The sequence below is a fragment of the Engraulis encrasicolus genome, chromosome 3 (assembly GCF_034702125.1).
Source record: "Engraulis encrasicolus isolate BLACKSEA-1 chromosome 3, IST_EnEncr_1.0, whole genome shotgun sequence".
NCBI classification, from domain to species: domain Eukaryota; kingdom Metazoa; phylum Chordata; class Actinopteri; order Clupeiformes; family Engraulidae; genus Engraulis; species Engraulis encrasicolus.
Genome location: NC_085859.1, coordinates 39352841 through 39366937, shown reverse-complemented (window position 1 = coordinate 39366937; position 14097 = coordinate 39352841). Strand labels below are relative to the sequence as shown.

The following is a 14097-nucleotide window of genomic DNA, read 5'->3' as shown; positions in this document are numbered from 1 at the left end:
CTAAACAAAAACATCAGACAGTCTAATCCATCTGTCAGCCACAAACACTTAGATGCAATTTAATCAATCAGCAAGCTATCTGTGCGTGTCAACATACTGTTTTCTACATTATGATAGTTATATTGCCAAGTTTCTTTATTTCCAATGTTGTTAACTTCATAACTTTTCATACATTTTCATAGTTTCTGCACTTCCTTGCAGTTGTGGTAACAGTGGATTCCTGATATATTGCTGTGCCCGGGCCTAGGACTAAGTATTCTGAAAGGGACCCCCACCCAACACATAGTACATACTCCCTGGAACAGGACAATTTACACCCCCCCAACACACACATACACACACACACACACACACACACACACACACACACACACACACACACACATACACACACATACACACACACACTTCTAATCTTGAAGACAGGTTCGAAACGTGGGGGCACATACTCTATGCTATAGTGATTTGGATGAAATTAAACTAGTTACCCTCTTGTCTGCATACTTCTCTGCTTCTTTTTGGGAATTCTGATTACAGGGACAACAACGCTTTTTTCTTTTTTTTCCTCCAATATGTATTCTTCGGTAACACTTTACAATAACGTCCTATTCACAGCTTTATAAACACTTTAATAACAATTATTAACATTTAATAACAATTGATGTGGCTGCAGCCATAAAGGCTGGCAGGATTTTTCTTTTTGCACATTTCATGTTTGCACAAATAAAGATGTTTTATTTATATTTTGTACTTGAAAATATTGCACATTTTGTATGACGATTATGACTATTAAAATTATGTTTTATTATGGAGAAAGATTGTACATTGAATGTGAAATGCACTCAAACTCCCACGATGCATTGTAGATGATGATGTCACTTCCTCTTCAAAGTTAATGAATGAAGGCTACTACTAGCGTTGATGGTTTTGGCATGGAGAAAGGGTAGCGTTTGTTTAGCTCCCACAACTTTACCTCAAGTGTGTCTGAAGCACAAGGCTTCATCAAGTTTTACTCTAAGCTGAAAGTTGAAGTCAACATTTTCCTCTTGGTCTATAACCCGGCAAAGTGGTATGTTGTATTTTATTTTATCTTCTATTTTTATAACATTGGAGTCTGTGTGTGTGTTTATGGATATATGAGTAATGTTGTTATGTGTTTGTCTGTGTTTGTGTCAGTTCTACGGTGTACAATAAAGAAACACATCAGTACGAGAACCTGGTCTTGGCGTTAATACCGAGGGGAGAAACAGTAGAACACTACGGTGAACGCGAGGACTGAAGGACGAGAAGCAGCCGAGCTGAAACGCTGTGGTGGAAGTCGTGGCGAACGGAATAAAGGACGAGAAGTCGCCGACCCTGAATGCGTTTCGTCCGGCAAAGGAGTTCGGAAAGAAAGACGGAGTAGTTCCACAACTCGACTGCGTGGATTTCGGTGCGGGCCCAAAGCAAGGAGCACACAGCAAGGCAAGCAAGGAAACGCTTAAGGTTGGTGGTGCCTTTGAAGTTGCACAGTGTGTGTGACTTGCCCTCAGAACTGTCATCGTCTTCTACCCGCGGAGTTTAAAGGATTTATGAACGTTTCCATTCATCGAACTGTTTTGAAGAGTAAGCTGTTGCTTAAACCAGCACTTGAAAGTTAGCACGTGAAGTTTGCACAGGTTGAAATTGCTGTTTGCACAATTCTACATTGCTATATTTGTACAGAACTTCGTTTGCTTGGATTCTTAAATTAATGTGTTGTGGCCTATTGCACATTGTAGCCATTTATGCATGTTTGCACTGATTTCCTTGAACCTTTTTTTGTTTTGTTTTTGTTTTGTTTTTTGCTTCATCTAATCCTCTGAGTGATGTTTGGGTGTTGCCTTTGCAAATGAGTGCAGTTATTGGTCTGGACCTCTAGGCTACACTTAATAAGTCTACAGTTTATACCATTTAAAAATCTTATTGAAGCTTACTGGTGCTACATAGGCCTATTTATGCAACAATATAGGCGTTTCTTTCGAATTACTTTATTTCATTAATGTGTAGCATTACAACAAGATAAAATGTCACACTCAAGGGAAATAACAATACAAAACACACAAAATGGAGACCTTCCTGACCAAGACGATTCTAGAAAAGTTGTAACTAAAGATGACATTCAAGCAGAAAACACAGAGGCTCCCGAACCTAAAGAGGAGGGCGGCGACGCCACAGAGGAGGAGACAGAGGAGCCACTTAGGAGGAGTCAGCGTCCACGTGTTCTTTCAGAAAAAGGAAAACAATTACAAGAGGCCAAACTGAAAGACTTGCTAAAGACATTTGATCGCATGTATAAACGGTGGAAATATCATATTAACGGATTAAAGAGAGCAATTAAGGGCCAAGAAGACTCAGACTTTATTGTGGAAATTATTGCTGCTATTAATGTCCAACAAAATGATTTAAATACCACCTATGAAAGAATCCGAGCCATTTCAGTACCTGACCATGAACTGAGGAGAAGGAATGACTGCTGCTGTGCTATAACTAAGGCTGCAAGGGAAAAGGCCCTGTGTTTTATCAGTGCTACAGGTAACCCAGATGACATACCCTGGCCTGAGGCTGATTCTGTGTTCGACCCCACAGAGTCCAGTGTCCGCTCTCTGCGATTGTGCCCAACCTCCAGAGTTTCTAGCCGTGTGTCCATCAAGCCTACACAGGAAAAGCAGCAACAAGCTGCAGCCGAGGTGGCAGCAACACATGAGGTTCTTAAAATTATGAAAACCCAGCATGAATGTGAAGAAGAGATCAGAGAACTGGAAGCAGAGGAGAAGAAGATAACTGCACAGCGAGAGGCAAAGGAACGTGAAATGGAGGCAGAAAGGGCAAGGGAAACGGCTGTGTTTGTAACAGAAAGTGCGGCTAGAAAAAGAAAGTTGGAGGAAAAGAAAAAGGAGGTGGAACGTTTAGAGGAGTTGAAAAGACACAATGCTGCACAGGCCAGACTTAAAATTTATACTGAGGAAGACCTGCAAGAACACACTGCATCAGTCCCGCAGCACACACAGAGCATTCATGCTACTGTAGGCACCACATGGGATCCTGCTGCCTACTCCTCAGTTCCCTTGCAAGCCCAATTAAAAAAGCCTTCTTTCACGCTGCTACCTCCTGTAGTTCAGGTACAAGACCAACCTACTTCAGTACTTCAGCACATACCGAACAGTCATGACATTGTAGGCTCCACATTGAAACCTGCGGCCTACTCTTTTGTTCCTTTGCCAGCTCCATTAAGCAGGCCTTCTTTCACCCTGCCACCTCCTGTTGCCCGTCTACAAGACCACCTTAGTTCAGCACCTCAGCTTATACAGAGCGCTCATGCCACTGCAGGCACCATGTTGGATCCTGCGGCCCGTTCATTTGTACCTGTTCAAATTCCAGCAAGTTGGCCCTCTGCTACACTTCCACCTCCTATGGCTCTCTCACATGGCCACAGCATTGAAACAGCAGCACCTGCCTGTACAGCGGTTCCTCAAGTTGACATGCAAGCCACCTCTGCTGACTCCACCAATGACCTTGTACGGATGCTTGCTGATGCAATAGCAGCCAACAGAATTCCTATTCCGGAGCCTGCTATCTTTTTTGGAAATCCTTTACAATATACAGACTGGAAGATGTCCTTTAACACACTTATCCATCGTAAGAACCTACCGGCTCAGGAAAAACTCTTCTTCCTGCGAAAGTATGTAGGAGGAGAGGCCAAGCGTGCAGTTGAAGGATATTCTCTTGTCGGAACAGAAGACGCGTATACAGCTGCATGGAGCATGCTTGATGATCGTTTTGGAAACCCTTTTGTTATTGGCAAGGCATACAGAGACAAAATTCAATCATGGCACAAAATCTCCTCTAGAGACGGCAAGGACCTCCGGGAGTTTGCAGATTTCCTGACCAGTGTCACAACAGCCATGTCTCATACTCAAGGTTTGCAAACATTAAACGACTGCGTCGAGATTCAAAAAATCGCTGCCAAATTGCCAGACTGGTTGAGTTCCCGCTGGAACCGAACAGCAACGCTGTTTCAGTATGAACACAAGGTCTTTCCTGACTTTAAGTTATTTGTTACGTTTCTCAACACAGAAGCCAGGATAGCTTGCAATCCCATTACGTCATTCCAAGCACTGAAAGAGTCAGAGCAAGAAAATTATAGACCAAGTGATTCAGATCACAAGCTTCACAGATACCGCAATGCCTCTGCGAAAACTCTCTCTACAAGCTCAAGTGAAAAGGCCAGTTATGTATGCAAGTTCTGCAAATGGTCTGGACATTCTCTGAACAAATGCAGGAAATTCATGGAAATGCCAGTTGAGGATAGAGTGAAGTTTGTGCAACTAGAGAAATTGTGCTTTGGCTGTCTTAAGGTTGGACACAGCTCCAAGGCCTGTGCTGCAAGAAGTGTCTGTGAGAGGTGTGAGAAACGCCATCCAACTTGTCTACATCAAGATCGCGAGAAGAGCACAACATCTCAATCTCATCAGCTGCAGCAAGCGGTCAGTGGGGAACCTGCTGAAAGCAAACATGAGCAACCCAATGAACATGTAGAGGTACAGCAAGCAACTTCAAACAGAGTCATCCAGCAGGACAGAAACACCCACACATCATCAATTCTCCCTGTGTACGTGTCATCAACAGCTAATCCTGAGGAAGAGATTTTAGTGTATGCTTTGCTCGACACTCAGAGCGACACTACCTTTATTCTGAAGGATGTAGCTGACCTGTTGCATGTAGAGAGATCCTGTGAGGCTCAAGATTTCGACAATTACATCGAGATCGATGGTTGTGTCAAGCAGCAAGATGCGTGGCCTACAAGTAAGAGGCTTGATGTCTGATGAGAGAATCAATCTTCCAATAACATACACAAGAGAATACATACCTGCCAATAAGTCTGATATACCCACCTGTAAGACTGCCAGGGGTTGGCCTCATTTGGAACACCTAGCTGACAAGATGCCGCCTGAGCTTGACTGTGAGGTTGGATTGTTAATCGGTTACAATTGCCCCCAAGTTCTGCTTCCCAGAGGCGTGGTGAGTGGAAAGGAAGGCCAACCATTTGCCCAGAAGTCAGTGTTGGGGTGGAGCATCATTGGCTACAGCAATCTGGATAATGATTTAGCAGATGACATTGGAATCAGTCACCGAGTCATCTCAAGAGAAATCACTCCAACACCCGAGCCACTTAAGTCTGAGGTCCACTTTGTGTATCGAACTAAGGTGAAAGAAATGCTCACTCCAGCAGACATACTGAAGATCTTTGAGTCTGATTTCACAGAGAGCAGTGGAGAAGATGGAGTGCTGTCTCAAGAAGATCTTCGTTTTCTAGCCAAGCTGAAAGAGGGCATCAAGCAAAAGGATGACGGACATTTTGAAATGCCATTACCCTTTAAGCAGGACAAGCCAGCACTGCCAAGTAATGTAGCTTGTGCTGAACACCGTCTCCAGTGCCTAAAGAGACGTTTCAGGAAAGACGAGCAATACTGTAAAGACTACAGGGCCTTCATGACAGACATCATAGCTCGTGGCGACGCAGAGAAGGTTCCTAATGAGGAGATCAGTAAGCAGCCTGCTTGGTACATCCCACACCATGGGGTTTATCACCCTCAGAAACCGGGCAAGATTCGGGTGGTATTTGACTGCTCTGCGAGATTCAAGGGCATATGCCTGAATGAACATCTTTTGACTGGACCAGATCTCACAAACACCCTCATAGGAGTCCTGTGTCGCTTCCGCAAGGGTCAAGTTGCCATCATGTGCGATGTGGAACGCATGTTCCATCAGTTCCATGTTGCCAAAGAAGACCAGGATTACCTCCGCTTCTTGTGGTGGGAGGGTGATGAGTTGGAAGCACAGCCATCAGTGTTTCGTATGCGAGTACATCTCTTCGGTGCTGCCTCTTCGCCTGGGTGTGCCAACTTTGGGCTCAAGCATCTTGCTACTCAAGGTGAGGGAAAGTTCAGCCAAGCTGCAGCAAGATTCGTCCAGCGCAACTTCTATGTTGATGATGGATTGACAAGCGTTGAAAGTGATGAGGAAGCTGTGCAGCTAGTGAAAGACGCTAGAGACCTCTGCAAGTCTGGTAACCTCCACCTGCACAAGTTCGTCTCCAACAGCAAGCAGGTGATCGCATCATTGCCAAGAGAGGAATGTGCGGAAAGTGCTGCAGACTTGGATTTTGATCTAGGCCAGGCTAAGGTGGAACGAGCACTTGGAGTGCAGTGGTGCGTTTCATCTGACACATTCCAGTTCAGAGTAACTGTTAAAGAAAACCCATTCACTAGAAGAGGTGTTCTCTCCACAGTAGCGTCAGTGTTCGATCCACTAGGGTTTGTGGCACCCTTCATTCTGACAGGGAAAAGGATCCTGCAAGTCATGTGCAGAGATAAAGTAGGCTGGGATGAGCCACTTACAGAGGAGCTGAAGCCGTGCTGGGAGTTATGGCTCAGAGATCTTCAAGACTTAGCCACAGTTAAGATATCACGTTGCTATGTGCCACCAGCATGTAAGGATGTTCTGAGTTATGAATTGCACAACTTCGCTGATGCTAGTGTGTTTGGTTATGGAGTCTGCTCTTACCTTAGAACAGTGATGAAGAACAGAGAAGTGCATTGCTCACTAGTTATGGGCAAAGCAAGAGTGGCCCCAACGAAGGTGACAACGATTCCCAGACTGGAGCTTTCTGCAGCAGTTGTGGCCAGCAGGATCGGCGACCTGCTTCAGAGAGAACTGGAGTTGGATGAACTCAGTCAATTCTATTGGACAGACTCAAAGGTTGTTCTGGGCTATATTAACAATGATGCAAGACGGTTTCAAGTTTTTGTAGCCAATAGAATACAGCAAATCAAATCCAGCACAGAGCCTTGCCAATGGAGGTATGTGGCCACAGAACACAACCCAGCGGACCATGCATCTCGTGGGCTCACTGCAAATGAACTTCTCAAGTCCAACTGGTTCACTGGACCAAATTTCCTGTGGCAAAGAGACCTCCCTGAGGAGGAGATCAAGGGAGAAGTCTGTGTTGATGACCCAGAACTCAGAAGGGCCCAAGTCCTCACGACAAAGGCAACTGAGCAAACACCTCTGTTAAGCCGCTTGCAAAAGTTTTCAGACTGGGGAAGAATGATCAAGGCCACAGCCAGACTTAAGCGTCTTGCAAGGACTTTGAAAGGACTCAAAGAAAGCTCAGAGTTGACAACGCTGGATGAGAGGAAAGATGCTGAGCTATTCATCATTCGTCTGGTTCAAGAAGACGTGTTCTGTGCAGAAATCAAGGCTCTTAAAGAAAAACAGGAAGTTACGTCAACTCAAGCCTTCAGGCTGCACAAGTTACACCCATTTGTGGACAAGCACAATATCTTGAGGGTGGGAGGAAGACTGACTAAAGCAACACTCCATTCCGACGTTAAGCAACCTGCTATTCTCCCAAAGGGCCATCATGTCTCTCGGCTTCTCATTAAACATTTTCATGAACAAATTTGTCATCAAGGCCGTGGTATGACGATGAATGAGATCAGGTCTAAGGGCTTTTGGATTCTGGGATGTAGCAGTGAAGTGTCTTCCATCATATACCTGTGTTTGAAGTGCAGGAAATATCGCAAGAGCACGCAAGAGCAAGTCATGGCAGATTTACCCCCTGAAAGGTTAGCGGCTACTCCTCCATTTACTTATAGCGGCATGGACTGCTTCGGTCCCTTCTATGTGAAAGAGGGAAGAAAGGAGTTGAAAAGATATGGCCTCCTGTTTACATGTATGTGCTCAAGGGCAGTTCATATTGAAGCACTTACTGATCTCAGTTCAGACTCATTCCTGAATGCATTGCGCTGCTTTATCTCCATTCGTGGGAATGTCAGGCAGCTCCACAGTGATCAAGGCACAAACTTTGTTGGCGCAAAAAGAGAGTTCCAAGAACTCATGAAAGGATCCACTGAAGAGCGCATGAAAGAGCTGGGCTGTAGTTTCATTTTCAACCCGCCCTCCTCCAGTCACATGGGTGGAGTTTGGGAGCGACAGATCCGAACAGTGCGAAGTGTCTTGACGGCCATCTTGGATCAGTCTGGCAGAGCCTTGGACAGCTCATCGCTGAGAACATTCATGTATGAAGCAATGGCGATAGTGAATAGCCGACCTTTGACATCTGAGAATCTGAATGATCCATTAGCACCAGAGCCATTAACACCCAATCATATTTTGACAATGAAGTCTGAAATAATTGCCCCTCCTCCTGGAGAGTTCTCTAGGGAAGACCTTTATCTGAGGAAGAGGTGGAGAAGAGTTCAATATCTAGCCAATGAGTTCTGGCGCAGATGGAGGAAAGAATATATATTGAACTTGCAACAAAGAGAAAAGTGGTACAAGAACCGCCGGAACACAAAAGTGAATGACATTGTTTTACTGCAAGATGACCTAGCCCCACGAAACCATTGGAAGCTGGCCAAGGTCGTTGAAGTCTTTCCAGGGTCAGACGGCCGGGTCAGAAAGATCAAACTTTTAGTCAGTGATGCAACATTGAATGATAAAGGTGTACGCACCACTAAACCTGTGTATCTAGAGAGGCCCATACACAAAATAGTCTCCTTACTTGAGTCAGAATAAGATATTAGTTTAATCAAGGTGATTAATTCATTACCTATCTTTCATGCTTATGTGTAGTGTGCGTGTGGGTGTGGGTGTGTGTGTGTGTTGGTCGTGTGAACTTACCTCTGCGATTCCATTATCTCACGTTGTGTGATGGTGGGAGTGTGGCTGCAGCCATAAAGGCTGGCAGGATTTTTCTTTTTGCACATTTCATGTTTGCACAAATAAAGATGTTTTATTTATATTTTGTACTTGAAAATATTGCACATTTTGTATGACGATTATGACTATTAAAATTATGTTTTATTATGGAGAAAGATTGTACATTGAATGTGAAATGCACTCAAACTCCCACGATGCATTGTAGATGATGATGTCACTTCCTCTTCAAAGTTAATGAATGAAGGCTACTACTAGCGTTGATGGTTTTGGCATGGAGAAAGGGTAGCGTTTGTTTAGCTCCCTCAACTTTACCTCAAGTGTGTCTGAAGCACAAGGCTTCATCAAGTTTTACTCTAAGCTGAAAGTTGAAGTCAACATTTTCCTCTTGGTCTATAACCCGGCAAAGTGGTATGTTGTATTTTATTTTATCTTCTATTTTTATAACATTGGAGTCTGTGTGTGTGTTTATGGATATATGAGTAATGTTGTTATGTGTTTGTCTGTGTTTGTGTCAGTTCTACGGTGTACAATAAAGAAACACATCAGTACGAGAACCTGGTCTTGGCGTTAATACCGAGGGGAGAAACAATTAACATTTAACAAATCATTTAAAAACTTGGGGGAATCAACTTCTACTGTGTGAGTTTTATGTGGTTTCATGCCCTCTGGTCTTTGGAGGAGAAACTTCCAGGACCGCTGCGACTGCGCTGTGTCTGCTGTGTTAGCATAGTATTTCTTGCCCATTTATAAACATTTGTAAACATTTTGTTGATAATTAGTTAATTATTGATAAAGTGTTTATAAAGCTGTGAATAGGACATTAATGTTACCTATTCTTCTAGTACTACGCACCACATCCTGCTTCGCACTACAGTTACAGTTTCATTCTCCAGATCATGGGTTACCAAACATTAACATGACAAGGCCTCCTGTATACCAGTAGATTCTAGCCAAGGACCCCCTGACATTGGTCATAAATATAGCAGTGTTGACTACGGCATAAATTATGTCATTTTGGTTTGCAATACATGGGTTCTCAATTCTTTTGCCCTGGCTGTGCGACCCTCGTTGCGCACAACTCAACCTCTGATTGTTGGAAACCACTGTCGGTCAAAAAAATAGCTCACATGGTTGGCTGCCAGTATCTTGCCCCTCCTCACAAGACCATGTTTATAAACAAAAAAAAACATGTATCTCCTTGCGGCCCTGCACCCAGCCCCTCCTTGCGGCCCCGGCCGCCCCCCCAGAGGTTCCCGGCCCCCACTTTAAAAAAGCGCTGCTCCAGAAGGAAAACGCTCGGCTGACATTCATGCTTCATGTGTTTGTATGTTGACCTTTGACCTCAGCCCATCGCTGTCATGTTTATGCAGCTCGCTTTTTGCCGTCATACACAGTTTTATATGTATATGACCTTTGTGGTGAGGCTTTGGTGGTAGGTTTCGTTTGCCCTTTGGGGCCCTCTATCAGTATGGAAAAATAATTTACCAGGACATCATAAGGAAATGGACTTAGAATGTACTGTATGTACTGTATGTGTGTCAGCGTTTCCACAAGTTTCTGTATGTGTCTGTGTGTGAGCGAGAGCTAGAGAGAGAGAGAGAGAGAGAGAGAGAGAGAGAGAGAGAGAGAGAGAGAGAGAGAGAGAGAGAGAGAATAGAAGAGTGTGTTATGTATAATAGTGTTTATTTGCTCGTAAATGGGTGTGACATTAATGTGATTGTGATCCTGCTCGCGTCCAAGAGGTGCATTTGTGCATACAGACTTGCTGACAATGTATATTAGATCATTTTTATTTACTGAGGCAAAGTCAGCTAACCCATTTATTGAGTAAAAATATATTTCATGATAGGGAACATTTGTGTGAATACACAGTATATGTGTATCTCTGAAATAAGCTTTGTTTTCCAGTTCAAGCCCACCACAATTTAGCTTTATAGCATGGGAGCTCCAAAGAAAACTAGTGCGAAGCTTGATTAAAGACCTAGCTTAACAAGAAGATACGTGCCAGTATGAAAATGCGAGGAGTTTTTAGCCATTAATAGCCTCACTGTCAATATTAATCACTACCTTCTGCTGAACCTAACGTAATTTGCTGAAATGTATTATGTTTATTCTAAACTATTAGAAATGAAGTGGATGTATAACAGAGTCTCTACACAGCCGCTGTGCGACTATGCGGGAGAGAGATAAAGAAAGAGAAAGAAAATGGGGGAGAAGGACAGGACAGCAGTGGAGGTGGTGGTGGAGGTGGAGGTGGCGGAGGAGCTGGCGGTGTACAGGGCTGGACTGGCCATCTGGCATAGCGGGCATTTCCCGGTGGGCCCATCACCCTCGTGGGCCTCTATTTTCATGTTTTTTTTTTACATTTCTGAAAATAGGGGCCCACGTGGGTGGGGGGCCCACCGGTGAGTCAGGTCTGTGCCGTTAATTATGAGGGGGGGGCCTTTAAGCCAAAGGTGCCTGGGCCCTATTTCTCCCCCAGACCAGCCCTTGCAGTGGAGGCGGAGAAGAGTAGAGAACAGGTGAGCAGTCATGGCATTTTGTTCCCGCTCCAGAAGACTGAGCAGGGACAGGGAGGGTGCCTGCCTGTTTGCCGCTGATATCCCTCGGCAAACACACCCACCCAGACTCGCAAGAAAGTTAGTGAGGCTAGAATGGGAAAAAAATCTTGCTAGACTGTCTCGCTCTTTATTTCTCTCTCTCTCTCCCTCTCTGCCTCTGTCTCTTCACCCCTCTCCTATACGTGTATACTGTCGGTGTCGTGTCAATATGGGCTTCTTTGTCACTCTTCCATCTCTCTCACTCCCTCCTTCCTACTCCTTCTCTCACTCCTTTCGATTTCCTCTCTCTCCACCTCTTTTCCTCTCTCTCTCTCTCTCTCTCTCTCTCTCTCTCTCTCTCTCTCTCTCTCTCTCTCTCTCTCTCTCTCTTTCTCCTGTGGAATTCTTGATGCCTGTCCCTGAATTTTACATGAGTTGGGATCTTTCTCTGCTCAACCGACCGACATCTGCTTAAACTGTGGAACCCCTTTAGCTGCGGATATGTGTATTATCGCGCATGTGTATGTGTGTGTGTGCATATGTGCGTGTTTGTGTGTGTGCATGTGTGTTTGTCTGGGTGTGTGCGTGTGTCAGGCATGGGAAGTGTTGTGTGTGTGTGTGTGTGTGGGCATAGGTCCAACAGAAGTGTGTGTGTGTGTGTGTGTGTGTGTGTGTGTGTGTGTGTGTGTGTGTGTGTGTGTGTGTGTGTGTGTGTGTGTGTGTGTGTGTGTGTGTGTTTCTGTGTGTCGCACATGGGAAGTATTGTTGTGAGTGTGTGTGCGTGCGTGTGCGCGTGTGTGTGTCCATGTGTGCAAGTGTGTGTGTGTGGAGATCTATCTTGAGGCACTGCGACCACCGCGTTAACAGGAGTGCACAGGTGAGCTTGCCCGAACTACTGCATGCATAATCAGACCAGCGTGACGGGATACTCTCCATCACCCCTCGGCAAGAGATGGAGGAGGAGAGGGCTAATTGGCACAGGTAGCCCTTTAACCCACATTAATATCAAATAGCCATGAGTGATAGATACGCTATCACCGTCCTTTAGTTCATGCCGACTTAGCACACCGTCCCAGGCGCTCCGTCTCCGCCTAAATCCGCTGAGCCAGGCCAGTGAACGGTGGTCACAGGGGCAGATCTAGCCATTTAAGGGCCCTAGGTGAAATATGAACATGGGGCCCCAAGAAGTCATTATAGACATAAACATCTGTGTTTTGGTGCTATTTATTGCAAGTGTTTTGAGTTGTATACATATATATCTTCAATTACATTGCACAAGTAACAAAGCCTACTTTTTGTGCGTTTACTGCAACTGGTGTGACAGTTGGGGCCCCTATGGAGGACAGATCTGGTCAGGGCCCTAGGCAATTGCCTAAGTTTGACTAATGGAAAGTCTACCTCTGGGTGGGCAGGATTTTAGGGTTATCCGCCATCGCGTTGACTACCTCGTATAACAAATAAACAAGGCGGGAAAATAAATAAACATAACCAAGATGTTGTTTTTGTTGTGGAATGGCGGATTCCAAGGCAATTATGCTGACCAATGAACCACATCGTTTAGAGATTCAATTAATCATATTTCACCACATGGATGGAGTTGGGGATTGGTGATCATCACAGCAAGGGATAAGAGAAGGAGAGAGAGAGAGAGAGAGAGAGAGAGAGAGAGAGAGGGGGGGGGGGGGCATATGTGTGTGTGTGTGTGTGTGTGTGTGTGTGTGTGTGTGTGTGTGTGTGTGTGTGTGTGTGTGTGTGTGTGTGTGTGTGTGTGTGTGTGTGTGTGTGTGTGTGTGTGTGTGTGTGTGTGTGTGTGTGTGTGTGTGTGTGTGTTGAGAATGCTGGGGTCCTACGACTTTGAACTCTCGGTCATAACTACAGGTGAGGGATGTTCACAGATCAACCACCAAACACGATATAATTCATCAAAGCACAGCTTTGCACTGCCAAAACACAGCTTAAAAGATGTCATTTTAGAAAGACTTCAAACTCTGTTAATACCCTGGACATGTACCAAAATGGCCTTTGGCCAGTGCCATCAAACTTTCCTAATTAAAGTTGCCTTATCAATTCCAAAAAAAAGTGTTTGCATGAATAAATGCACGGCTTAGATCAGCCTGTTAATATTGTAATCGTCTCATTTTCCATTTAAAACATTTCGTTTTATTTTGTGTTTGTTGTTATTCATTGCCGTTTTATTTAACGCATGTCCAAACACATCTTAAAGACTTGTCCATACCCAGATTGCACACTGTCAAAACGTCACGCTTTGTTGCTGCTACACTGGTTGCCGTCAAATAGTGGAGCCAGGGGAGCCGACAGCGGGGGAAAAAGGGGTCTTTTGTCCCGGGCCCAGGCAAAAGTGGGGCCCTGAATTAATTACTCATTACATTGCATGTATTGATTGGGGGGGGGGCTTTCCTACGATTTTGTCCCGGGCCCGGCCAAAGCTGTCAGCGGCCCTGAGTGGAGCAATGTGCAAAACAAACAAACAATCAGCGGAAACATTTCACAAGTGCATCTTGGGTAGTGTATTCAAGCATGTAGGAAACCAATACTTGATTATAATAAAAACAGTAGGAGGGAAAAGGTTTTTTGCATATGCTCTATGAAATGGAACTGAACAAATGATTGATTACAAACCTCCTCTGGCCATCTGATGGTGATGTAGGGAAATGAGATGCAACAGCAAGTGAACACTTGTGGTGGTAATAGTCATTATTGCGAGAATGTGTAAGTAAATAAGTATGTAGGTAAGTATACATTAATACCTACATCAATATCAAACAACCACTTGTACGGTAGTTAGATTGAG

The 14097-nt window shown here is 44.6% G+C and overlaps 1 long non-coding RNA gene across 1 annotated transcript; it reads left to right on the top strand.

Moving 5' to 3' along the window:
• The first annotated feature begins 668 nt into the window (after nt 1–668).
• Nucleotides 669–1209, top strand: LOC134445404 (uncharacterized). The gene is made up of 2 exons (XR_010034244.1): nt 669–1069; nt 1177–1209. It is a non-coding gene; the product is annotated as an uncharacterized LOC134445404 (long non-coding RNA).
• Nucleotides 1210–14097: the final 12888 nt, after the last annotated feature.